A 27,487-nucleotide genomic window follows, 5' to 3' on the forward strand; every position below is an offset into this window, starting at 1 on the left:
ATGTTATTCACACCGCGTGGTCACCAACTGAACGAAGCGGCTGTGTGTTTAAATACCGTAATGAACAGTTTGTGTTCGACTTCGCACATTGCGGGGAGCTGAGCATTTACACACCACCTCACCTCCCTGACACAGTGTTCACAAACCAAACTGGCAGCAAAGATTCACATGTGATCGAAAGTTTCCGCAAATAACTTTCGATACAACGTACTCCTTTCTTCATCTGAAATGTTAGACGTTGATTGTAGTGAGCCTGACGTGATTTGAACACGCAACCTTCGGATTTGGAGTCAGACGCGCTACCGTTGCGCCACAAGCTCACAGATGCACCATGCGCTCTATTGATGCTTAAGGGAAGTGATCGCACTACAATGATTTTACGTTCATGTCTGTTCTGTTTCCACCCCCCCACCCCCACCCCCTTCTCCTTCTGTCTCTCGAAACAATTTCCAACTCTCTCTCAATAAAAATCTGAAAGAACTGCGGATGCTGTATATCAGGAACAAAAAACAGGAGTTGCCGGTGACCCTTCCACAGAACAGATGGTGATTGGGAAAATGTCGGTTTATATGCAGGAGATATTGTGGGAGGAAGGCGGAGATCAGGACAGAGCCCAAAGAGAAGGAAGAACTGTTGGACAGAAAAAGGAGTTGATAACGATCTGCGTGGAGTTTGGGGTGGGGGGGGTGGGGGTGAATAACTGTTAATGGACACTGTTCGTGGTTAAGTAGTGTGGAATGACAGACTATGTGATAACAGGGCTTGGCGTGTGCGGCAGGGACGAGGATACCATGGAGTTCAGGCCCTAGAATTATTGAATTCGCTATTGGGACCGGAGGGATGCAATGTCCCCAAGTGTAATATTCGGTGCTCTTCGTTCTTCTGGTGCTGAGCTTCGCTGGAACACAACAGCAAACCTGAGACAGAGATGTTGGACAGGGAACAGGGTGGGGTGTGGAATTGGCAGGCAACTGGAAGCTCAGGGTCTTTTTTGCAGGCAGAACGTAGATGTTCTGTGCAGCAGTCACCCAGTTTACGGTTCGTTTTCCCCAATGTAGATGAGCCCATATTGTGAGCAGCAAATGCAGTAGACTGGGTTGTGGGTAGTGCAGATAAAGTGCCACTTCACCTGGAAGGTAAGTTTGGCCCCTTGGATAGCGAGGAGGGAATAGGTAAATGGGCTGGTGTCACACATTCGGCACTTGCAGGGGAAAGTGCAATTCAACCTGCAAGTTTACTTTGAGAAAATCCTGGACTTGAACTCCCAAGTCTCTTTGCATTTCGGATTTCTGCATTTTCTCCCCATAATCTTCTGTTCAAACATTGACTATCTATGTCAGGGCAGCACCAGTGATTTCCTGACATATGGATTGTATTTGGGGATATCAAGGAACGTCAGGAACTGTGAGTATCTCAGGAGCAATCGTTATTCCTGGGGGAGGCAGAGAGGAATGTGGTGTGGTCCTGTAAACTCCAGAACTTTGATAACTTCATGAGTCAGCAATAACTCCTTCTGGACCAAGAAACGAAAGGGCCAATGAGAAACTGCTACAAGGGAGTTCACAAATAACATACATTAATTATCACTGGGCAGGAGGAGGCAAAACAATGAGCTGTTCCTTTGGACAGATGAGATAATGGTGTTTAATAACTGTGTGACAGAAGGACAATTAATTCTGCCTGTAGAAGGAATGCCTTGGCGTAAAGGGGTTAATTGCAGGACAGGCTGTTTCAAACAGGTGGAAAACCCTCAAGGATAAGAAGGCAAGCTACAGACCTGAGGTCTCCAGAAGTGTGGGGAGGTGGTGTCAAAATCTAAAGCCTAGCACACTCACGCAGCATTACTCTGCTTCTGGGCTCTCAGCAGCTGGATTCTGCATCAGTTTAATGTAGGTCCTATATCTCTGACAACATCGGTACACAAGGCAGTGAAGAGAGGTTTCAGCACACTGACCTTCATTGGTTAGGGAATTGAGTACAGATGTTGGCAAGTTATGTTGTAGTTATACAGGACGTTGATGAGGCTACACCTGGAATATTGTGATCAGTTTTGGTCCCCTTGGTGTTCTGACTTCTGACTTCTTCAACTCTGGGTTTGTGTTGAACTTGATGGGATACTTTGTCCAACTCAGCATGTTTAAACAGTATCGCTCAGAGGGATTCATCTGAAACTTTTGAGGAGGTGAGCTCAACAAGATTGAACTATTCAAAGTTACTTGGACTCTGTTTTAAACTTACATCAGTACTAGTAGTCAGAGACACGTACAGCATGGAAACAGACCCTTCGGTCCAACTTATCCATGCTGACCTGATATCCTAAATTAATCTACTCCCATTTGACAACACCTGACCCATATCCTGTGGCAGCTCATTTCATTTATATACCACCCTCTGCATGAAGAAGTTGTCCCTTTTTATATATTTCGCCTCTTACCCTAAACCTATGCCCTCGAGTTCTGGACTCCCCCATCCCAGGGAAAAGACCTTGTCTATTACCCTGTCCATGCCCCTCATGATTTTGTAACCTCAATTAGATCACTCCGCTGCCTCGATGCTCCAGTGAAAACAGCCCCAGCCTATTCAGCCTCTCCCTGTAGCTCAAATCCTCCCACCCCCAGCAACATTTCCGTAAATCGTTTCTCACAGAGAAGTCAACGTTTCAGTCCTGAAGAAGGGTTAATACCCAAAACGCTGACTACTCCACACCCTGGTGCTGCCTGGCTTGCTGGCTCCCAACCTCCTGCTTGCCTACCTCGGGTTGCAATATGTAGTGGCTTAGTGGTTACACCTGCAGCCTCACAGCGCCAGGGAACCAGGTTTGATTCCAGCCTTGGGTGGTTGTCTGTGAGGAGTTTGCACATTATCCCAGTGTCTGCGAGGGTTTTCTCTGGATGATCCTGTTTTCTTCCATAAACCAAAGATGTGCAGGTCATGTGGATGGGCCATGCTTAATTGCCCATAGAGTTAGGTACATTAGTCAGAGGGAAATGGGTCTGGATGGGTTACTCTTCGGAGGGTTTGATGTGGACTTGTTGGGATGAATGGCCTGTTTCCACACTGTAGCTAATCTCATCTGCACTACTTTTGTCTCTAACTAATGGCAGAGTAGACTCGTCTGGCCCATTGGTCTAACATCTGCTCTGATGGTCTTGCGGTCTTAGGTTTCTCTGGATCATTTCATTGGCAATGTGCAGTCCCTGGCTCAATGAGCAGCAGTGTCCACTGAAAGCAAAGCTCATAGGATCGTAGAACTCCTACAATGTGGAAAAACAGGTCCTTCAGCCGAACACATTTGCACTGATCTTCCGAAGACTAACCAACTCAGATCCATTTTCCTACCCTTCATAAATTGCACACAGACCCCCAAGGGTGGAATTATTCCTGAGTTCCTGGTGCCATGAAGCAGCAGTGCTAACCCTGAGCTACCATGGGGTTGGGTTTGTGGGGTGTGGGGGGGGGGGGGCAATTGCATTCCAGCAGAAACAATAACAGCCCAACTACTCTCCCACTGCACCCACTGTCAGAACTGGCAGCAGATTCAGTCCTGGGGGGTGACCGAAGGCAGCGTCACCGGTGGGATCTGATTGCTTGGAGCGCTGGTGCCCCCGCTGGTGCTTCCGCAAGTTGCAGGAAAACATTAACCTCTTCCCACACTCGGGCCAGCTGAAGGGTCCCTCCCCAGTGTGGACACACTGGTGCTTCAGCAGGGCGGACGAATTGCTGAAGGCCTTCCCGCACTCAGGGCAGCAGAATGGCCTTCCATCCCCCACCCGCGTGGACCAGCTGTTGCTTCAGCAGTGTGGAGGAGCGGGTAAAGCACTTCCCACACTCGGACAGGAGAACTTCTCCCTGGTGTGAACGGACTGGTACCTCAGCAGGGCTGAGGAATTGCTGAAGGCCTTCCAGCACTTCGGGCAACTGAACGACATCTCCCCCATGTGGACCCACCAATGGTAGATTCACTTAGATATAACTGCGTCACTTTACATATTAAGATATCCCTTTGAATGTGCCCACATCCTTTTGAAATGTAATCTCGTCCATTTAAACCTCTTTATTTGCAGAAATACCCATTAAAATGTCCATGTCCATTTAAAATGCAGATTGCCCCCTTTAGATATGACGCTGTTCCGTTAGATGTCGGAATACCTGTTTAAATTGAGCCGTGAGCTTTCCCAATGTAGACAGGGCTCCTCGAAACGTGGCAGTGTCCCCCCCTGCAGCTGCAGAGTGAGACAGGAGAGTTTGTTTTTGTGAATGAGCAGTTGTAGCGCGAGGTGGCTGTTACGTGGTGACGGTGAGGCTCCCCCGGCCCCGCCCACCCCCCTGAGCTGACGTCACGCGGGGGTGAAGGCGGTTGGGAGGAGAAGGCGCGGCCGTTAGGAAAATGGCGCCGTGCGGCCCGGGGCAGACACCCGTCACTGGGCACCGCCGCCTTCCTGGCGCAGCTGCTGTGTCACGGCCACACCGCCCGGCTGTACAGCAGGTAGGAGCCGGTGACCATTCTGGAGGCGGATGGGGTTAAGGGCCTGTTTGGGAACCCGTCGGCCGCCTGGGTGGTGGAGTTCTACTGGTCGTGGGGCGGCCCCTGTGTCAACTCTGGGGCCACCTGGAAGGTACTGGGCCCGGGAGGTGAAAGGTGAGGCAGGTTGGGGGGGGACGGAGGGGAAGGAATGTGGGGCCTGTCCTGTCATAGTGACATTTTACACTCACTTTACATCTGCTTTTACTGGGGCTTGTGCTTCTTGTGATTTTTACCTTCACTTTTTTATTAATCCTTGTGCTTTTTACCCTCTCTGTTACTAGTGCAATTCCTTAGACTAGTGTGTAAATACTAGTGAAGGAGATTATGCACCAGCATATGTTCCTCAGTCATTGAAGGGATAGGACCTGTGGAGAATGGTTAGTAAAGCATGTGGTGAGCTAAGCCTTGTTAACATGGATATAGTTTGTTATTTGTCAAATTGTACTTTTTATTATTTAGAGTCGTCAGAGATGGACAGCACAGAAACAGACACCTTTGGTCCAACCCGTCCATGCTGACCAGATATTCTAAATTAATCTCATCCCATTTGCCAGCACTTGGCTCATATCCCTCAACCCTTCCCATTCATCTACCCATCCAGATGCCTTTTAAGTGCTGTAATTGTACCAGCCTCCACCACTTCCTCTGGCAGCCCATTCCATACGGGGTGGCACAGTGGTTAGCACTGCTGCCTCTCAGCTCTGGAGATCGGGGTTCAATTCCTGCCTCAGGCGACTGACTGTGTGGAGTTTGCACATTCTCCCCGTGTCTGTGTGGGTTTCCTCCGGGTGCTCCGGTTTCCTCCCACAGTCCAAAGATGTGCAGGTCAGGTAAATTGGCCGTGCAAACTTGCCCGTAGTGTTAGGTAAGGGGTAAGTGTAGGGGTATGGGTGGGTTGCGCTTCGGCGGGCCAGTGTGGTCTTGTTGGGCCGAAGGGCCTGTTTGCACACTGTAATGAAATCTAATCTAATACACACACCACCCCACCCTCTGCATGGAAAAGTTGCCTCTTAGGTACCTTTTATATCTTTCCGCTCTCACCCTAAACCTATGCCCTCTAGTTCTGAACTTCACCCCTACACTGGGGAAAAGTCAAAAACGTTGAGCAGCCAGACAAGATGGAAAAGCAATAAAATATTGTGCCATATGGGGAAAACAATCGTCTACCCGTTTTTTCTCCTATTGGCATTTGGACACTTAATGTGTCAATAATACCAGCAGCGCCACTGACCATATTGTTTGCATTCCTGTGTCAAGAAGCAGGGCACGTGTTCACCAGTGTCACCAAAACATTGCACGTGTTCCTCACTGTCAACAGAAAAAGTGTGAGACCTTCTTTTGATTGACCAAGAGTACGACACTCTCGTTTCTCATCCCCTTTTCCATTTATTTTTCATTGCGATGTTCAATTGTTGACTTGCTGCAACTGAAAGGAAAGTGGGTGAATCCAGGGAGGGGACAGACTTGGGAAAAGTTGGGCCAGGTCTGTGACTCAATTGGCAAAATAGACATGCAGGAGGCTGGAAGAACGCAGCAAGCCAGGCAGCATCAGGAGGTCAAGTCAATGTTTTGGGTGTCACCCTTGTTGAGGACTGGGGATGGGTGTTGGGAGAGCTGCAGAACAAGGATGTGCTGGGGGCAGGGTGGTGAATTGGGGATAGGTGGGGACAGGTAGAGGGTACAAACTGGTTGGTCACTGGTAGGAAGGAAACTGGTTGGTGGCGGCGGGGAGGGGCTAGGAAGGAATTCAAGGGGTGGCGAGGGAGGTTATTTGAAATTGGTGAACTCCATGTTGAGTCCAACAGGCTGTAGGCTGCCCAGGTGGAAGATGTGTTGTTCCTCCAATTTGCGGTTTGGATCGTTGTGGTAATGAAGGAGGCCAAAGATGGTCATGTCAGAAATGGAGTGGGAAGGGGAATTAAAATGGGTGGCGACTGGGAGGTCTGGTCAGCCTCTGCGGCCCTGGCTGCGGACTGTTCCCCAAATTTATGCTCAGTTTCCCCAGTGTAGCAAAGACCACAATTGGCAAACACGTGGCCAATCTGAAGTTGGAGCTTTTGCTGTGTAAAAAAAAAAAGCAGAAAGGAGGTGCATTGTTTAAATGTTGATATACTGTTTTGGTATATGGAGAAAGTCAGGACAGCAGTTGCTGGAGATCAGAGTCGAAAAGTGTGGTGCTGGAAAAGCACAGCAGGTCAGACAGCATTCCAGGAGCAGGAGAGTTGACATTTCAGGCATGAACTCTTCATCAGGAATGACATGTGGATGTACAAAGGGGCCTCAGCATCCTTCCTCACCAGTCAATGCCAGTTGTCAGGTGCAGTGAGCAATGAGTAGTGCAAGTGGTATATTAGCAAGAGGAATGGAGTTCAGAAGTGGGGATTTCTTCCTGTAGTTAAGGGGCCATTGAATATATTCAAGGCTGAGTTCATGTGATTTTTCAACAACAAAGAATGTTGTTTATGGAGGGAAGGTGAGAAAATGTCTGGACATTCATTCCACACACAAACCACTCTGTTTTTAAAAAAAATGCTGCCCCTCAAGTCTTTCTAAAATCTTTCTCCTCTCACCTTCAAAATTTGCTGCCTAATCTTAAAAACGCCACCCAAGGGCAATGACACCTGTGATTCATCTCCTCTATTCCCCTCATGATTTTATACAACCTCTGTAGGGTTATCTCTCAACCTTCTGTGCTCCAGTGAGATAAGTCACAGTCTATCTACCAAGATGTAGGTAGATTAATACCCAGTTATGATGTGTTCAATGCTGGTGCAGGCTCGAAAGACCAAATGGTCTACTCCTGCTCCCAATTCTGACACTCTGTGCCCAGGACAGCAAAAGACAGAAATAGGTGCAGAAATCTTTCAGCCCAGCAGGTCTGTTCATACCGCACAATCGTGGCTGATAAATTTCTCAATCCCATTCTTTCACTTTCTCACTGTAACCCTCAATCCCCTTGATACTCAAGAACCTCAGTCTTAAATACCCTCAGTGACCTGGCCTCCATAGCTGTCTATGGCAATGAATTCCATAGATTCACCACTGTCTGGCTGAAGACGTTTCTCTGTCTCTGCATTCTAAAAGGTCTTTCCTTTACTCTAAGGCTGTGCCCTCAGCTCCTTGTCTCTCCTACCAATGGAAACATCTTCCCAACATCCATTTGTCATGGCTGGTCAGTATTTTAACCCTTCAGAATGAGGTACAGCAGGGGTTCGGTTCAGCAAAGTGAAAACAGAGGGGGAGTGTGTGGTATGGAGATTTTTAGCTTCTAGGGAATAAGAGAGCAAAGAGAGTTTGCTATAAATTAGAATTTTTGGGATGGGCAACAAGCTGAGGAGTGTCAGATAGAATTTAATTTAGAGAAATGAGGTATTGCATTTTGGTTGAGCAGGAGGTTACCACGAGAGAGAGAGAGGGGAGGGAGAGGGGGGGGGAGAGAGAGAGAGAGGGGAGGGAGAGAGAGAGAGAGAGAGGGGAGGGAGAGACCCCCCCCTCTCTCTCTCTCTCTCTCTCTCTCCTTGACCCTCTCTCTCTCTCTCGCTCTCCTTGACCCCCCCTCTCTCTCTCTCTCTCTCTCCTTGACCCCCCCCCTCTCTCTCTCTCTCCTCGTGAGAGAGCCAAGGCCGAGGTTACCACGAGGTTGGAATTCTCTCCCAGAAATGACAGTTGATGGTGCCCTCACCAAGATGGCCGCCCGCGCTCCCCGCCCCAAGACAACATGCGCCTGACCCTCACAAAGATGGCGGCCGGTTGCCCGGGCAACCCGAGAGCGCCTTCGCCGGTGAAGTAAACACTGGGCCTGTGGGGCTTCTATTGGAGGCCTCAGGCCGCCCCCTAGGAGTTTATAAACTCCCCAGTCTCCCTCCTCCCGCGGTTCCCAATCCTACCCTGTCTCACTGTCTCCTCTCCCCGGGGGCAGGAGCCAGGTCTTGCCGCTCGGGCCTGGCGACCTCCCCGGGATGTTTCTGAAACCTGGTCCTGTTCTGAAGGAGGATCACCGGGACCCGAAATGATTTCTCTCGGCACGAGCTGCCGGACCTGCTCGGCTTTTCCAGCGGTTCTTATTACTTCAGCCACCGGCACCATTCTGCTCCCACACTCAGTAACACTGCCTCAGTCCTGCTGCAGGACCTGCACTGCACATGCGCCAGCTCACAAGGGGCGGGGCCCAGGTATGTGACGTCTCCTGGTTTGAGGGGGCGTGGTTGGAGAGTCCACCAAACAATCGGTGACAATGGGGGCGGGGCCCAGGTATGTGACGTCTCCTGGGTTGAGGGGGGGTGGCTGGGGAGGCTTCCAAACAATCGGTGACAATGGGGGCGGGGCGATCGTTTTGCCGGCCCCCAGCCTCCAGAAAGGGGCGATTTTAAAAAGTTTCAACGGAGTGTTTTTTAAACTTTTCAGCCTGTTGTGAAATGTTATTCTGGACTTTTGGAAGGATCAATCATTAGGAAAGTTTCAAACATAAATAAAGGGATATTTAAAAATATAAATAAAAATAGGTAAGTTAACTTACAAAAGAGACCTCACACTAAATATCAAAAAGGACAGCAAAAGCTTCTGTTGGTCTGCGATTGGGAACAGAGTCGCTGAGCGAAGTGTGGTTCCTTGGAAGATGAAAACTGTGAGTTAATGGGGGAACATTGAAGTGGCAGAGATGATCTCAGTTTTTATGTTGGCAGACAACAGAACTATTCCTATTAGAATTGGCAAGGCAGAGGCTATAGAAAGGGTAGAACTTAAACAATCAACATTGAGAGGGTAAAGGTACACAGGAAACTATTTGGATTGAGGACAGACAAGTCCTCTGGTGCTGATGGCCTGCACGCTGGGTCCCGAAGGAAGTGGCAGCAGACAATATTCCAAAAATCTGTGAACATGGGAAAGATTCACTGTGTTTATTTAAGACTGAGATATATATATGTTCCTGATTGTCAAGGGGATCAAAGGTTACGGGAAGAAAGCTGGAGAATGGAGTTGAGAAACATCTCAGCCACGATTGAATGGTGGAGCAGACTCGATGGACTGAATGACATAATTTCTGCTCCTGTGTCGTATGATCTTATGGTTCCATTGGATTGGAAAAATGCTAATGTAACACCTCTATTCAGAATGGGAGGGAGGCCATATGTGGGAAATTGCAGACCAGTTCGTTGAACATTTGTTATAGAGTCATAGAGATGTGCAGCACGGAAACAGACTCTTCAGTCCAACTTGACCATGTCAAAATATATCCTAACCTAATCTAGTCCCATTTGCCAGCACTTGACTCATATCCCTCTAAACCCTTTCTATTCATCTACCCATCCAGATGCCTGTTAAATGCTGTAATGATACCAGCCTCCACCACTTCCTCTGGCAGCTCATTCCATACAAGCACACCCCCTACATGAAAAAGTTGCCCCTTAGGTCCCTTTTACATCTTTCCCCTCTCACCCTAGATCTATGCCGACTAGTTCTGGACTCCCCCACCCCATCGAAAAGACCTTGTCTATTTATCCTATCCATGCCCGTCATTGTTTTATAAACCTCTATAAGGTCACCCCTCACCCTCTGAACCTCCAGGGAAAACAGCTCCTGCCTATTAAGCCTCTCCCAAATGCTCCAACTCTGGAAACATCAATGTAAATCTTTTCTGAACCCTTTCAAGGGATCAGGCAGGAAAATGGGGGTGACGAGCAGTCTTGATCAAATGACGCGGCAGACTTGATGGGCTGAATGGCCTAATTCTGCTCCTATATTTGTGAACTTTTGAACTCTGGAGCAGGCAGGACTTGAACCCGATTCAGGGTTAGGGTCACTACCTCTGTGTGACAAGACATCCAGAAAAATATCAAATCCTCCCCATTGGGGAATTGCACCCCCAGTCTCCTGAGTCACAGATGGGGATACTAACCACTACACTACCGAGGAAGCTGGACAGTTGCAAGATGATGGGGATAGGGGTGGAGAATAGGTGGGTGTTTCAGGAACTATTCTAGACGTGAAAGTGTGAATGGCCTCCTTATGTACTGGTAAAAACAAGGAGTGCAGATGCTGGAAACCAGAATCTAGATGCGAGTAGTGCTGGAAAAGCACAGCAGGCCAGCAGCATCTGAGGAGCAGGACTAAGCCAGCCAATGATCTGACCTGTGCCACACAAGCACAGTCCCGCTGGAGTGTTACCAGAAGTATGTTCAGGCTGTAGGAAGAGATCCAATTCCCAGTTTGACCTGGAATGTAATCCCCACAGGCACACAGGGAGTGGTGATCCACTTGCTCCACATGTGGGAAGGGATTCACTGAGTCATTCAAATTCAAACACATCATTGACTTCCTACTGGACAGAAAGGATTAAACTTCTCAGCAACAACCACTTTCAAAAAAAGTTTCATTTTTATAGTCCTAGCGAGAATCACAGTTTCTCAAACTGTGGGACAATCCTAGTGATGTTGAGAGACCAGATTTGGAATGCATGCCCGCCCAGGTAACAATGGTTGCTATGGGGCTCACAGTGATGACTGAGGGGCCGTCCCTTTAGATGCTCGGTTGTTTCTGTGTTGTTGATGAGGCTTGGCCTCATGGACTGCTCTCTGAAGTCAGATTCAAAAGAAGTTTTGAAATTTTTGAGAAAAATCATACCCAGAAAAGACAGTGAAAAACTGTTCACCATGGGAAAAGCATTGAGAATAAGAATGCTGATTTCAAATCCATTACAAGGAAGAAAATGTGATGTGAGAAAGAAATTTCACACAGTGAGTAAATAGATCTGGAAGACATCGCATGGAACAGTGGTTGAAACAGATTCAGGTAAGAGCATTGGAAAATTATTTGATGACAAGCAATGTACCAGTTTCCAAGGAAACGTCAGGAAAATGGCACAACATCAGAAAGCTCATTTAGAGAGCTGCATGGACACGATGGGCTGAATGGCCTGCTTCTGTGATTTAGTAATTCAGTGGTTCATAATTGCTTATCAGGTCTTCGTCAGTTGTGAATATCAAGCTAACATCTGTTATTTTGTATGGTCAATCAGATCAATGTTTTATAACTGCAGGGATTGGGACTAGGACCCCAGGTATTCACAGTATGTGTCAATGATTTAGATGAGGGAACTAATTGGAATATGTCACAAATTGCAGATGACACGAAGCTGGGTGGAAGGGTGAGCTGTGAGGAGGATACAATGTTATTTGGACAGTCTGAATGAGTGGGCAAATGTATGTCAGATGTAGTTAGTGTGGATAAACGTGAGGTTATCCACTTTTCTAGCAAAAATAGAAAAGCAAATTATTTGAATAACTGTAACCTAGAAGATGGGAAGGTTCACCAAGAACTAATCCAAGATGGAGGACTGGAAAATTTGTGGCTGTAAGAGCTGCTCCTTTTTTGAGGTATTTTCAGTGTTGGAGGCGATTTCCTTGAATTCCAGGAGCAGCAATTAATGTTTTATATGCTGATGCATTGTTTTGGAACTTTAGAGTAAAAAAATCAAGACAACAGCAATTTCAAAATGGAGAAAGACAGCCAAAGGCAGCAAGCAGGTGGTCTGTAAGGGAGAGAGAGAGAGAGAGAGAGAGAGAGAGAAACGTATACTACTAACGGATACAGCAGTGAATCTGCAGTTACTGCCTTTGCTGTTTGAAATCATATATCTCTGAACACCTTGGAAAAATGAACAAACAGCAAAATTCACAGCTGATCTTGGAGGAACATGTGTAGGAGAGCTCACAGCACAGGAACAGATCACTGCAGAGTTTTTAATGTGTAACCTTGCCGTAAGTCTGCAGTAGTGAATAGAGTGGGTTCTTTCTTGATTATATGTCTTGAGATTTTAGAAGTTTACCAGCGAGTCCACAACAGGGAATGGCTAATCACCTGCTACAGGCACAGGAGGGGATTCATCAATTCTTCCAGCCTGCAGACGCACGAGCAGGTCCACACCAGGCACAGCATGCTCACCTGCTCTCAGTGCGGGAAGGGCATCACCCCCTCCTCCCATCTGCGGAGGCACCAGTGAAGTCATGTACCATTACAGGGTGATTGAAGGAACAAGGGTCGAGTGCCATTATCGACTGGACTATCAACCCAGTTCTGGGGACTCCTCGGGACTCCTGGGTTTAAATCCCGCCACAGCAGATGGCGGAATTGGAAGTCAGTCAGAAATCTGGAGTTCAGAATCTAATGATGAAATCATTTTCTGGGGAAAGAAAACCCTCTGATTCACTCATGTTAGAGTCTGTCTGCAACCCAACCTTGAGTCAGATTGGTTCTGTTTCCAAAGTAGGGATTTATAACATGTCACATAGATTGACTGCCTGAAGATTGTGTGCTTTTTGAGCAAAATATAATGTATCTGCAAATAAAATTCTGCAATTACAATTTCACCCCATAAACTGATGTGTGTGCATGCATGAGAGCGTGTGTGTTTGTGCATAAAAGCATGTGTTTGCATTCGACCATGCTTGGTAACGTGTGTGAGTAATGGGGTACAAGTCTGTGTGAGTGGGGTCACTTGTAGTGTGACATGAAACCAAGGTCCCTGTTGAGGCCATCCTCATGGGTTCCGTACTTGGCTATCAGTTATACAACACACATTGGAGAGGGCAGGGTGGGACTTGTCTTTCAATTTGCAGAAGGTGGGAGACTCTGGATACTGTGATCCAGGGCAAACACATCATGGAGGACATTCGTTCAGAGGGATGGAGCTGGAAGCCAGGCTGCAGACATGTTGAGGGTAAAGTGGGAAAGTTAACCAGGCACTGTATTCTGGGAGACAGTCATTCCCTTCTGGAGAGAGCCTTTTGTTTGCATCAGTGGACAGGGTCAGGAGGGTGTAAGTGCAGGTCTGGTAGGTAAAGGGGATCTGAGAGAGGGCTGCAGGTGGTAGGAGCTAACTGGTTGGGCAGTGGGAGTAAAAACAACATTGGGGAGGGGGAGGTGGTGGTAAGGGACAGAACAGTGACAGGGATGGTCTCCGTTCTCTGCAGTTGTCAGCAGGAGCACAGATGGCATTGGTGTCTGTTTGGTGCCAGGATTCAGGAACCAATGTGCTCAGGGCTGGAGAAGTGGGAAAGGGAGGTTGCAGTGGGTGTGGTCCAACAGTGTCAGGAGGAGAGAGCCTCTGCTGAGGGCACATGAGAAGTTAGAATCTACTAGGACAAAGCAGAACATGAAAGCTCTGGGTGGCACGGTGGCTCAATGGTTGGTACCACTGACTCACAATGTCAGGGACCTGGTTTCGGTCCCACTCTTGAGCAGCTGTCTGTGTGGACTTTAACACGTCCTCACCCTTCTGTCTGCATGAGTTAACTCTGGGTGCAGTTCAGGGTGGATCGGCCGTGCTAAAGTGTCCACATATGTGCAACGGAGGGTCGGTTAACCATGGCGAACTGCAGGAAAAACGGGTGGGTCTGGATGGGATACTGTTTGGAAGGTCAGTCTGAATTTTATGGGCCAAATGGCCTGTCAGGATTATATAATTCTACTGCATTAGCCAAGCATCTATTGAGAAACAATTGCCTCAGGTCTGCTGTGGGTGGAGTGGGTTCCAATTCATGAGACACTGACATCAGTCCTGAGGAAGGTGAGATTTGTGCTGTCAGTTCCCCAAACCTTTGGTCCCCGTCCACTCTCTCTCCTCACACTCTGCACCTACCAATTCTCTGTGCTCAGCTTTCTTCTCTCTCTTCCCCTCATTTTCTGCACCCCACCCTCTGTCCCCTGTCATTTTCACTCTCTCTCTACCCCCACTCCTCTGTCCATTCTCCCTCCCTTCTCCCATTCCATGCTTTCTCGTGCCCTCTTTGATTGCTGTATCTCTTTCTCAGGAAAGAGAGAGAATCGTTGGTGATGACTCTACCTGGAAGACAGGGGTGTGCAAGAAATGGCTGATCTTTAAAATTATGAACAGCTAAAATGATAGATTCAGAAACATTGTTAACATCTAAAAGCATATTAACTTATTTTTTAAAAAGCTGCAGTCATGTTTCTGAAACTTGCATTGAAATGGACGCATAAAGTCATACAGCACAGAAACAGATCCTTCAGTCCTACTCGCCCATGCCCTCCAGATATCCTAAATTGATCTAGTGACCCATTTCTCCTCGAATTCAGCTCTGATCTCCAGCATCTGCAGTCCTCACTTTCTCCTCGAATTCAGCTCTGATCTCCAGCATCTGCAGTCCTCACTTTTTCCTCGAAACACCTCCTCCCACCCTGCCCCCTGTAAAAATGCCATCTCATATTCCCAATTCCTTCGTCTCCGCCGCATCTGCTCCCAGGAGGACCAGTTCCAAAACCGTACTACCCAGATGGCCTCCTTCTTCAAGGACCGCAATTTCCCCCCAGACGTAGTCGACGATGCCCTCCACCGCATCTCTTCCACTTCCCGCTCCTCCGCCCTTGAGCCCCGCCCCTCCAAACGCCACCAGGACAGAACGCCACTGGTCCTCACCTACCACCCCACCAATCTGCATGTCCAGCGTATCATCCGCCGTCATTTCCACCACCTCCAAACGGACCCCACCACCAGGGATATATTTCCCTCCCCTCCCCTATCAGCGTTCCGAAAAGACCACTCCCTCCGTGACTCCCTCGTCAGGTCCACACCCCCCACCAACCCAACCTCCACTCCCGGCACCTTCCCCTGCAACCGCAAGAAATGCAAAACTTGCGCCCACACCTCCCCGCTTACTTCCCTCCAAGGCCCCAAGGGACACTTCCATATCTGCCACAAATTCACCTGCACCTCCACACACATCATCTATTGCATCCGCTGCACCCGATGTGGCCTCCTCTATATTGGGGAGACAGGCTGCCTACTTGCGGAACGTTTCAGAGAACACCTCTGGGACACCGGACCAACCAACCCAACCACCCCATAGCCCAACACTTCAACTCCCCCTCCCACTCCACCAAGGACATGCAGGTCCTTGGACTCCTCTATCGCCAGACCATGGCAACACGACGGTTGGAGGAAGTGCGCCGCATCTTCCGCTTGGGAACCCTCCAACCACAAGGGTTGAACTCAGATTTCTCCAGTTTCCTCATTTCCCCTCCCCCCACCTTGACTCAGTCAAATCCCTCGAACTCAGCACCGCCTTCCTAACCTGCAATCTTCTTCCTGACCTCTCCGCCCCCACCTCACTCCAGCCTATCACCCTCACCTTGACCTCCCTCCACCTATTGCATTCCCAATGCCCCTCCCCCAAGTCACTCCTCCCTACCTTTTATCTTAGCCTGCTAGGCACACTCTCCTCATTCCTGAAGAAGGGCTTATGCCCGAAACGTTGATTCTCCTTTTCCTTGGATGCTGCCTGACCTGCTGCGCTTTTCCAGCAACACATTTTCAGCTGGTGACCCATTTGACAGCATTTCGCCCATATCTCTCTCACACCTTCCTATTCAGATACCCATCCTGACCCTGATGCCTTTCAAATGTTGTAATTGTAGCAGCCTCCACCACTTCCTCTGGGCAGCTCATTCCATACACACACCACACTCTACATGAAAGTTACCCCTTAGGACCGTTTTAAATCTTTCCCCTCTCACCCTTAACCTATGCCGCTAGTTTTGGACTTCCTCTACCCTGGGGAAAAGACATACAAAGCCGGACGAAATTCAAAAGGATTAAAATGTCGAGCCACAGGGAAAAATAAAATTGTGGCTGCAGCTTTTTTTCTCCTCTTGACATTTGGACGCTTAAAATCTGTCAGTCAGGCCAGCACCCCCACAGAGCACAGTGCGCATGCTTCTCGGTGTCAGCGACAACTGCGCATGTACTGCGGTGTCAGCAAAAGCACTGAGCATGCTCGTCACTGTCCGCGGAAACAGCGCTTGACTTCCATCTGAAGGACCAATGGTGAGACCCGGAGGACCGGAAGGAGCCTGGTCCTCCTGCCATTCAGAACAGCCTCTTTGTCTGAATGCGGAAGTTGGGCCGAGAGTTTTTCAAGATGCGGTTGTTTATCTCTCTCTTTGAATGAAGATTGAGCTTCACCCCAGACTGCAACTCTGTCCAACATCTGTGGGTACGGCACTCTCTTTTCTCACCCACTTTTTCATTTCTTTTTCGTTCTGGGATTCAGTTGCTGACGTGCACGAACTGAAGGGAAAGGCAGTGAATCCAGGGAGAGGACAGACTCTGGAAAAGTTGATCCAGGTCTGTGTCTCAATTGGCAAACGCACAGCAAATGCAATACCACAATGTAAAGTTAAAGCCTCTTGCTTTAAAAAAAGGCAGAAAGGAGGTGCATGGTTTAAATGATAATATATTGGTATGTGGAGAAAGTGAGGACTGCAGATGCTGGAGATCAGAGTCAAGTGTGATGCTTGAAAAACACAGCAGGTCAGGCAGCATCCGAGGAGCAGGAGAGTCGATGTTTTGGGCACGAGCACTTCATCAGGAATGATGTGTGATGTACAAAGGGACCTCAGCGTCCTTCTACACCAGTTGTCAGACAGGTGCAGCAAACAGTCAGCAAGGCAATAGGATTCAGTTCAAAAATGGGGTTGACTTCCTGCAATTGTGGGGGAGGGGGTTGGTCATTGAATATGTTCAAGGCTGAGGTCACTTGACTTTTGAACAACAAAGAAGTGGATGGTTATAGGGGAAGGCAAGAAAATGGTTTTGAGACCATTACAGAATCATACAGCACAGAAATAGACCCTTCAGTCCAACTAGTCCATGCAATGTTCACAAACTAAACTAATCTCATCTGCCAGTGTTTGGCCCATCTCCCTCTGTCATAAAGCTGGTCCTTCTTCTCAAGGATACTGTGTCCTTGGTTTTTTTTTCAGAGTGGTGGTAAAACGGCCCCGGGCTCCAAAATGCATGGTTTAGTACAGAAATGAAAAGGGTATTGGTCAGCTTTTTTGTTTACACGTCAACAGATGAGACTTTATGCCCAAGCTTTTATGTTTTCGAAGTGACCTGCATAATGAAAGCCAAGTGATCTGTTGTGAAAGCTGAGGCCTTGTTTCAGTGAGTTCAGCAGTGGACTGTGTGGAGAAAGGTTGTTAAACTCTCTCTCCTTCTGCCCTTCTAACTTTGACCTGTCAGCCTCTGTTTCAGTTTTACTGTATGTTTAAGGGGTTTGTTTATTGGGACTGTTGTGTACATTTGGAACAGCATAATTAAGTCTAGTTTAGATAGACTGAGTTCTGTGAGTATTCTATATTCTGTTCTTTGTGTTTCATTCTGTATTCTTGTGAATACATTTGTCTGTTTTAAATCCTGGTAGTCAACCTAGCTAACTTTGGGTAATTTTCACTGTGCGCTTACTGAAACAAATAGCAAAGTTACGGTCTGTGCTGCCTGCTTAAGAATGTTTTGAGTGGTCTGGCCTCGTCCATAACACGTCCAAACCTTTCCCATTCATGTCCTATCCAAATGTCTTTTAAACGTTGTAACTGTACCTGCATCCCCGCTTCCTCTGGACATTCACTCCACATACGGACCATTCTCTATGGGAAAACAAAGGTGTCCCTCCTGTCTTTTTAAAATCTTTCTCCACTCACCTTCAAAATTTGCTCCCTAACCTTGAAACCCCCACTCTAAGGAAAGGACAACCATCATTCACCTCATCTATACCCCTCATGACTTTATAAAGCTTGATAAGATCACCTCTCAACCTCCTATGCTCCAGTGAAAAAGGTCCCAGCCTATTCACCAACATGTAGGTATATTCATATCCAGTTCAATGTTGGTGCAGATCTGTTCAATGTTGGTGCAGGCTTGAAAGACCAAATGGCCTACTCCTGCTCCCAGTTCTCTCTCACTATGTCCAGGACAGCAAGAGACCATAAGACCAAGGAGCATAAATTAGGCCATTCAGCCAATCAGGTCTGCTCCACCATTCAATCATGGCTGACAAGTTTCTCAACCCCATTCTCTTGCTTTCTCCCCGCAACCCTCAATATCCTTGATACACAAGAACCTATTTATCTCTGTCTTGAATATACTCAGTGACTTGCCCAACACAGTCTCTGTGGCAATGAATTCCATAGGTTTCGCACTCTCTGGCTACAAAGGTTTCCCCTTTATCTGCGTTCTAAAAGGTCTTCCCTTTACTCTAAGGCTGTGCCCTTGGGACCTAGTCTCTCCTACCAATGGAAACATCTCCCCAGCATCCACCCTGTCCAGGCGAATCAGTATTCTGTATGTTTCAATTAGATCCCCCTAGCGTGGGCTGTAATTCAGCGTAAACCAGACCCTTCAGGATGAGGTACAGCACGGATTAGGTTCAGCAAAGTGAGAATGGAGGGAGAGTATGTGGGATGGAGATTTTCAGCGTTTAGGAAATAAGAGAGGAAAGAAAGTTCAATCTAAATTAGAATTGAATGGATGGGCTGATGGGTCAAGGAGTGGCAGATAAAGTTTCATTTAGATAAATGTGAGGTGTTGCATCTTGGAAAGGCACATCGAGGCAGGATTTACACACTTAATGGTAAGGCTATGGTGAGTGTTCCTGTATCAAGGGACCATGGAGTGCAGATTTGTAGTTCTGTGAAAGTGCAGTCACAGGTAGACACGGTAGTGAAGAAAGCATTTGGTGGCGCTTGCCTTTATTGATGAGAGCATTGAGTACAGGAGTTGGGAGTCATGTTATGGCTGTACATGACATTAGTTAGGCGACTTTTGGAATACTGCATTCAGTTCTGGTCTCCTATGTTAGAAAGATGTTGTGAAACTTTAAAAGAGTTTGGAAATGATTTACAAGGCTGTTTCCAGAGTTGGAGGGTTTGAGTTATAGGGCGAGGCTGAAAAGACTGCGGCTGTTTTCCCTGGAGCGTAGGAGGCTGAGAGATGACCTTATAGAGGTTTATAAGGGGCATGGATAGGAGTCCAAAATGAGGGAGAGAGAAAAAGAAATTTACATTGCAGTGAATCTGCACAGTTACTGGACATTGCAGTGCATCTGGGAAAGGTTAATGAACAGCAAACTTCACAGCTGACCATGGAGGAACCTGTGTGGGGGAGCTCACAGAACAGGAACAGAGAAGTGTATAGTCTTTAACGTGTAACTTAGCTGTAAGTCTGCAGTCGTGAATGGAGTGGATTCTTTCTTGATTATATGTTTTACTGACATCTGTCTATTGATTAAATTTTAAAAATATAAACCACAAGTACTGCGTTAGCCAGGAGCACTTTCTTAGAGCAAAAAGACTGTGCTATTTTCTGGGTCTGTAGATTGTGAAGGAGCAAAGGTGGCCTTTATGAGAGTGATATGCTCTTCCTGTCAGATGTGGGAGATTAGGGAGAGTATCCATGTTACTGATGATTATGTCTGCAGGAAGTGTGTTTGTTTGCAAATCCTATTGGATTGCGTGGATAAATTGCAGCGACAGTTCGAGGTAATGAGGAATTTACAAGACCTGGGGCTATGATGGTTTGGCAATGATAGGAAGGGGGAAAAGCCACAGCCACAGTCAGGGAGATGGGTTAACTCCCGGAAAGGTAGGAGGGGTAGGCAGGTAGTGCAGGAGTCTTCTGTGGCTGTCCCCATTTCAAACAAGTCTGCTGTTTTGGCAAATGTAGGGGGTGATGGTCTCTCAGGGAATGTAGCACGAACGGCCAAGTTTCTGGTCTCGAGACATGCTCTCATGTAATGAGGGGAACATCGGGTTCCAAGCGATCAATTGTGATAAGGGGCTCTCTCGTCAGAGGTACAAACTGACGCTTCCGTGGTTAGCAGCGAAAAATCAGAATGGTGTGTCGCCTCCCTGGTGCCAGGATCAAGGATGTCTCCGAGAGGGTGCAGAATGTTCTCAAAAGGGAGAGGGACCGGTTGGAGGTCATTGTACACATTGGAACCAATGACATAGGAAGGGAAAAGGATGCGATTCTGAAGGGAAAGTGTAAAAAGTCAGGCACAAATTTAAAACAAAGAGGTCCTAGAGTCAAGAAAAATCTGGATTACTGCCAGTGCTATGAGCTAGTGAGGGTTGGAATAGAGAGGATAGAGCAGATGAACGCATGGCTGAGGAGCTGGTGCATGGGAGAAGGGTTCACATTTTTGGATCATTGGAATCTCTTCTGGAGTAGATGTGACCTGTACAAGAAGGATAGATTGCACCTGAATATTGAAAGAGAGCTAATATACTGGCTGGGAAATTTGCAAGAGCTGCTCGGGAGGAATTAAACTAGCAAGGTGGGTGCGTGGGGAGGTACCCAGGGAAATAGTGAGGAAAGAGATCAATCTGAGACTGGTACAGTTGGGAAAGGGAGTGAGTCAAGCAGTCAGGTCAGGAAGTGACAAAGCAGAGAGCAAGGTAGGACTAACAAATTAAACTGCATTTACTTCATTGCAAGAGGCCGAACAGGGAAGGCAGTTGAACTCAGGGCATAATTAGGAAGATGGGATATGATATCATAGCAATTACAGAAACGTGGCTCAGGGATGGGCAGGACTGGCAGCTTAATGTTCCAGGATACAAATGCTACAGGAAGGATAGAAAGGGAGGCAAGAGATGAGAGGGAGTGGTGTTTTTGATAAGGGATAGTATTCCTGTTGGACTTAAGGAGAATATTCCTAGGAATACATCCAGGAAGGTTATTTGGTTGGAACTGAGAAATAAGGAAGGGATGATCACCTTATTGGGATTGTGTTGTAGACACCCTCATGGTCAGTGGGAAATTGAGAAACAAATTTGTATGGAGATTTGAGTTACCTGTCAGAGTAATAGGATGGTTATTGTTAGGGATTTTAACTTTTCAAACATAGACTGGGATTGCCATAGTGCTACGGGATTAGATGGAGAGCAATTTGTTAGAAACGGACCTAAGGGGCAAGTTTTTCATGCAGAAGGTGGTGTGTGTACAAAGCTGTTAGAGGAAGTGGTGGGTGCTGGTACAATTATGACATTTAAAAGGCATCTGGATAGGTATATGAATAGGAGGGGTTTAGAGGGTTATTGGCCAAATGCTGGCAAATGGAACTAGATTAATTTTGGATATCTGGTCGACATGGATGAGTTGGACCAAAGGGTATGTTTCTGTGCTGTGTCTCTCTCTGACTCTGGCTTGCCACTAACGTTCGCCACATCTCTATGTTCAGTTTCTTTCTGGTGTCGGTGTCAATACCTTATTGTCTCATTCCAACCCCACCACCCCCCGGATTGACAATGCTGACTTTTGTAATCTCTTTTTACAGACTATCTGAAGACGGAAGTTTCAAAATCAACAGCTGATGCTTGACTCTCCTGCTCCTTGGATGCTGCCTGACCTGCTGTGTTTTTCCAGCACAACACTTTTCGATTCTGATCTCCAGCATCTGCAGTCATAATTTTCACATCAATGTCTGACAGTCACTCAATCCATCGGGACAGCAAAGATTTTCAACTATGATTCTGTGAGATGGAGCAATGCTTTTTGGTTCCTGTTTCATAACGTTTTCAGCATCAGTGGGACTGGATGAGAGACCCTACTGTTGCAGTGCACTGAGTGTGGAGCCAGAAACAGGTATACGGCCTGGAAAGAGGAATTCACACCGGGGAGGGGCTGTACACACGTTTGTGTGCAGCTGAAGCTTCAGCCATAGAGAAACCCGAGGAATCCTGCCCCATGGAGAAACCGTGGAAGTGTGGCGACTGTGGGAAATGCTTCAGTTTCCCGTCTGCCCTGGAGACTCATCGGCACAGTCACACCGGGGAGAGACCATAAGACCATAAGACATAGGAGTGGAAGTAAGGCCATTCGGCCCATCGAGTCCACTCCGCCATTCAATCATGGCTGGGCATTTCAACTCCACTTACCCGCATTCTCCCCATAGCCCTTAATTCCTCGACACAACAAAAATCTATCAATCTCTGCCTTGAAGACATTTCGCGTCCCGGCCTCCACTGCACTCTGCGGCAATGAATTCCACAGGCCCACCACTCTCTGGCTGAAGAAATGTCTCCGCATTTCTGTTCTGAATTGACACCCTCTAATTTTAAGGCTGTGTCCACGGGTCCTAGTCTCCTCACCTAACGGAAACAATTTCCTAGTGTCCACCCTTTCCAAGCCATGTATTATCTTGTACATCTCTATTAAGTCTCCCCTTAATCTTCTAAACTCCAATGAATACAATCCCAGGATCCTCAGCCATTCCTCATATGTTAGACCAACCATTCCAGGGATCATCCGTGTGAATCTCCGCTGGACACGTTCCAGTGCCAGTATGTCCTTCCTGAGGTGAGGGGACCAGAAGTACTCCAAATAGGGCCTTTATAAAGTCTCAGTAGCACAACGGTGGTTTTATATTCCAACCCTCTTGAGATAAGTGACCACATTGCATTCACTTTCTTAATCACGGACTCAACCTGCATGTTGACCTTTAGAGAATCCTCGACTAGCATTCCCAGATCCCTTTGTACTTTGGCTTTATGGATTTTCTCACCGTTTAGAAAGTAGTCTATACTTTTATTCTTTTTGCTAAAATGCAAGACCTCGCATTTGTTCACGTTGAATTCCATCAGCCATTTCCTGGACCACTCTCCCAAACTGTCTGGATCCTTCTGTAGCCTCCCCACTTCCTCAGTACTACCTGCCTGTCCACCTAACTTTGTATCATCTGCAAACTTCGCTAGAGTTCCCCCGGTCCCTTCATCCAGATCATTAAGATATAATGCAAACAGCTGTGACCCCAACACTGAACCCTGCGGGACACTGCTCGTCACCGGCTGCCATTCCGAAACCATTCCCCTGCCCAGAGTGCAGGAAGGGCTTTACCAGCTCCTCCAACCTGCTGGCCCACCAGTGGATCCATACTGCGGAGAGTCCATTCTCTTGCCCCGCGTGTGAGAAGAGCTTTGCCCATTCCTCTACCCTCGTGGCCCACCAGCAGGTCCACACTGGGGTGAGATCATTCCCCTGCCCTGAATGCGGGAAGACCTTCAGCAAATCCTCCCACCTGCTGACCCACCGGCGGGGCTACACCGGGGAGAGGCCCTTCATCTGCCCTGAATGTGGGAAGAGATTTAAACGCTCCTCTGACTTGCTGGACCACCAGCGGGTCCACACGGGGGAGAGACCGTTCAGCTGTCCTGAGTGCAGGAAGGGCTTTACCCAGGCCTCCAACCTGCTGAGGCACCTGTGGGTCCACACCGGGGAGAGGCCGTTTGCCTGCCCCAAGTGCAGGCGGAGGTTCACGTCGTCCAGTAACTTGCAGAGACACCGGGGGGGCACCAGCAGATTCCGCTGGTGACGCTGATGTGGGTCACCCCCAGGACTGAACCTCCTGCCTGTTCTGACAGTGGGTGCAGTGGGACCATCAGCGAGCTCTCTTTGTTTTCTGCGAGACAGCACCCCCACATCCCTCCCATCTTCCCCCAACCCCAGGTTGGCTCACGGGCAGCACAGTAGCTCAGTAATTAGTGCCACTGTGTCACATCGCCAGGGACGAGGGTTCGATTCCACCCTCAGGGTGACTGTCTTTGTGAAGTTTGCGCATTCTCCCCCCATGTCTGCAAGGGTTTCCTCTGGGTGCTCCCACAATCCAAACATGAGCAAGTGAATTAGCCAAGCTGAATTGTCCCAGTGTGTTCAGGGATGTGTAGGTGCAGTGTATTGTTTAGGGGGTAATGTAGACTAATAGGGTAGGGGAATGGGTCTGGGTGGGTTACTCTTCAGAGGGTCGGTGTGGACTTGTTGGGTTAAAGGGCCTGTTTCCCTGTAGGATTCTGTGAGCTTTGCTTGCAGTGCTGCTCACTGAGCCCGGGACTGCACGTTCCCACTGAAGTGATTCGCACAAACCTCAAATGGCATCCAAACCAATGTACCAAACTAAAGGGGTAGCCATGGGCACCGACATGGGACCCAGCTATGCCTGCCTCTTTGTCGGGTACGTGGAACAGTCCATTTTCCTTAGCTACACCTGTTCCTCCAGTACATCGATGACCATATTGGTGCAACTTCATACTCTCACATGGAGTTTGAACAGTTCGTCATCTTTATCAACACCTTTCACTCCGACCTCAAATTGACCTGGACCATCTCCCTTTCCAGGACCTCTCCATCTCTGGCTACTGACTAACTGTGGACATCTACTACAAGCCCACCGACTCCCACAGCTAGCTAGATTACGCCTCCTCCCACCCCACCTCCTGTAAAAACTCAATCCCTTATTCCCAATTCCTCCGCCGCATCTGTTCCCAGGATGACCAATCCCATCGTAGAAAATCCCAGAGGGCCTCCTCCTTCCAAGTTCGTAATTTCTCTTCCCACGTGGTTGACAATGCCCTCCAGCACATCTCCTCCACATCCTGCAACACTGCCCTTGAACCCCACCCCTCCCAATGGAACAAGGACAGAACCCACCCCTAACCGTCCTCAACTTCCACCCCACCAACCTCCGGATACATCACATCAGCCTCCGCTCCCTACAAACGGACCCCACCACCAAGTATATTTTTCTCTCCTCACCCCTATCAGCATTCCACAGAGGCTATTTCCTCTGCGACTCCCTCGCCAGGTCCATGCGCCCACAACCAGCCCACACCCCACTCCCAGCCCCTTCCCCACCACCACAGGAAGTGTAAAACATGTGTCCATACCACTCCTCTCACCTCCATCCAAGGCCCCAAAGGATCCTTCCACATCTGACAGAAATTTACCTCGACCTCCACCAGTGTCATCCACTGTATCCATTGCATCCAATGTGGTCTTCTCTACGTCGGAGAGACAGGACGCCAACTTGTGGATTGTTTCAGAGAACCACTCTGGGACACCCACAAACCCCGCCGCCCTGTGGCTGAACACTTCAACTCCCCCTCCCATTCCATCAAGATCATTGAGGTCCTGGGCTGTCTCCATCGCCAAACCCTGACCACCTGACGCCTGGAGGAAGAACACCTCTTATTCCACCTTGGGACTCTGTAACCACATGGGATCAATGTGGAATTCAAAAGTTTCCTCATGTATCCTCCTCCTCCTCCTCCTCCTCCTCCTCTTCCCCCCCCCCTCCCCCACCTTATCACAGCCCCAAGCCTCCACTCGCCCTCCTGACCTGTCCATCACCTTTCCCATCTATCCGCCCCACCCTCCTCTCCGACCAATCATCTTCATCTGCTTATCACATTCTCAGCTACCTTCTCCCCAACACCCCCCCCTTCCATTTATCTCTCAGCGCTCCCGGCCCACAAGCCTCATTGCTGATGAAGGGTTTATGCCCTAAACGTCAATTATCCTGCTCCTTGGATGCTACCGACCTGCTGTGCTTTTCCAGCACCACACTCTCGACTCTGTCCACTGATGTTGTCAGAGATATAGGACCTGCTCCAAACTGATCCACAGTCCAGTTGATGGGACAGGAAACCGCTTCCTTTCTCGAGACAAGTCTCCCGAAGAGAACTTGCTGGCTAACTGATGTACTGAACTTCACAGTGCCCCACTGCTCTCAGTTATCTGGAAGGGGTCCACACATGTGCCTAAGGTGGTGCTTGAGACCTTTAATATCCCTTTGGGATTGATCCCCATTCATTTGAGGCTGTGAAGTCATACAGCCTGGAAACAAACTGTTCAGTACGTGATCCCCAACTAAACTAGTCCCACCTGCCTGCTCCTGGTCCTTATTTGATAGTCATAGTGAAAGAGATGCACAGGACGGAAACAAACCATTTAATCCAACTCATCCATGCTGACCAGATATCCGAATGTAATCCTACCGAAGGATGCAGGATTAAGAGTTCTCTTTGGCAAGAGACGTTAACAAGCTGTAATAATGGACTCAAAGTATGCGATCATTTTCATCTCATATTTTAGAGACATGGTAACTAGATTTAGCCTGTCTACAATAATATATATAAAGAGGAGGGGATCATAACACAGGAAATGGGAAAATGAATAAGGAATGGAAGGGGTGGGGGGGAATGGTAGCGAAAATACAGTGAAATGGGGGGATTTCATTCAAACCTAATTTAGAGGTATGTATGAAAATATAGAGACTGCAGTACTGAACATGACAGTAAAATGTCCCTTTCCGAAAGTAGCATGTGCAAGAAATCAGACAGAGATACATAAAATCCCTACAGTGCAGAAAGAGGCCATTTGTCCCATTGAGCCTGCACTGACACACCAAAGAGCATCCCACCCAGGATCATCCTGTTCTCCTGCAGTTAGTATGACTAATACACATAACCTACACATCACAGAGCAATTTCGCATGGTCAATTTACCGAACCTGCACATCTTTGGTCTGTGGAAGGAAACCCATGCTGACAGGGAGAACATGCAAACTCCAGACAGACACTCACCTGAGGCTGGAATTGAACCTGGGTCCCTTGTGCTTTGAGGTAGCAATGCCAAGCACTGTGCCACCTCAATATGATATAAAATTTAAACAAAAACAAATGCTCTAAACTGCAAATTTGTCCATGTGAAGAACTTACTACAAATGATTTGAAGCAAGATCCGTATGAATTGTGTTTTGGGAGAGATCCAGAACATATTTCATTAATGATTGAAAATCTTCGACCTTTGGAATGGTCTGCAAGAGAGAGTGTTGGAGTCAGATTCAATTATGGCATTCAAAAGATAGTTGGATCATTAAACTGAAAAGGAAAGTAATCCGTGTTCGGTGAAGAGTAGCACTGGATACTGTGGTGATTATAATTAGGTCAGTCAGGTGAGTTCCCTTATTGGGGGTGTTCACCTGCTCTTCTTAACATTTCACTTCAATAACCTTCAGATTCCCAATATCTGTCGGGCGCTTTCTCTGTTCAAGTGTCTACTCGAGTGACTCAGTGTCAAATTTTGTTTATGAATTGTTCCTCTGATATCTCATGAGAGGGGCTATGATATTAACAGTGGGATCGAAATAGTTGTGGGTCACAATGTGCTCAAGTGAGAAAGAATAAACTGACCATTCTTAAATATTCATTTTTAAACCATGGAAATAAAATTAATGTTTGGAAAATATACAACTTGTCATGTATTAAGAAGATCAGAAATAGGAATGGGAATAGGTAATTGACTGTTGAGATGCTCTGTCTTTCATCACC

General features: G+C 47.8%; 1 protein-coding gene and 1 non-coding gene across 2 annotated transcripts in view; one reads left to right on the top strand and one right to left on the bottom strand.

Moving 5' to 3' along the window:
* Nucleotides 1-248: 248 nt before the first annotated feature.
* trnaw-cca (transfer RNA tryptophan (anticodon CCA)) lies at nucleotides 249-320 on the bottom strand. The gene has a single exon. It is a non-coding gene; the product is annotated as a tRNA-Trp (tRNA).
* Nucleotides 321-4,347: 4,027 nt separating this feature from the next.
* The window catches only part of LOC140460041 (uncharacterized), a 137,920-nt gene continuing 114,780 nt past the window's right edge, over nucleotides 4,348-27,487 (top strand). Inside the window, exons 1-2 of the mRNA XM_072554448.1 lie at nucleotides 4,348-4,639; nucleotides 21,661-27,111. The gene's annotated coding sequence lies outside the window, so the exon portion shown is untranslated. The remainder of the gene's footprint in view (nucleotides 4,640-21,660; nucleotides 27,112-27,487) is intronic.

Source organism: Chiloscyllium punctatum, chromosome 36 (assembly GCF_047496795.1).
Source record: "Chiloscyllium punctatum isolate Juve2018m chromosome 36, sChiPun1.3, whole genome shotgun sequence".
NCBI lineage: Eukaryota > Metazoa > Chordata > Chondrichthyes > Orectolobiformes > Hemiscylliidae > Chiloscyllium > Chiloscyllium punctatum.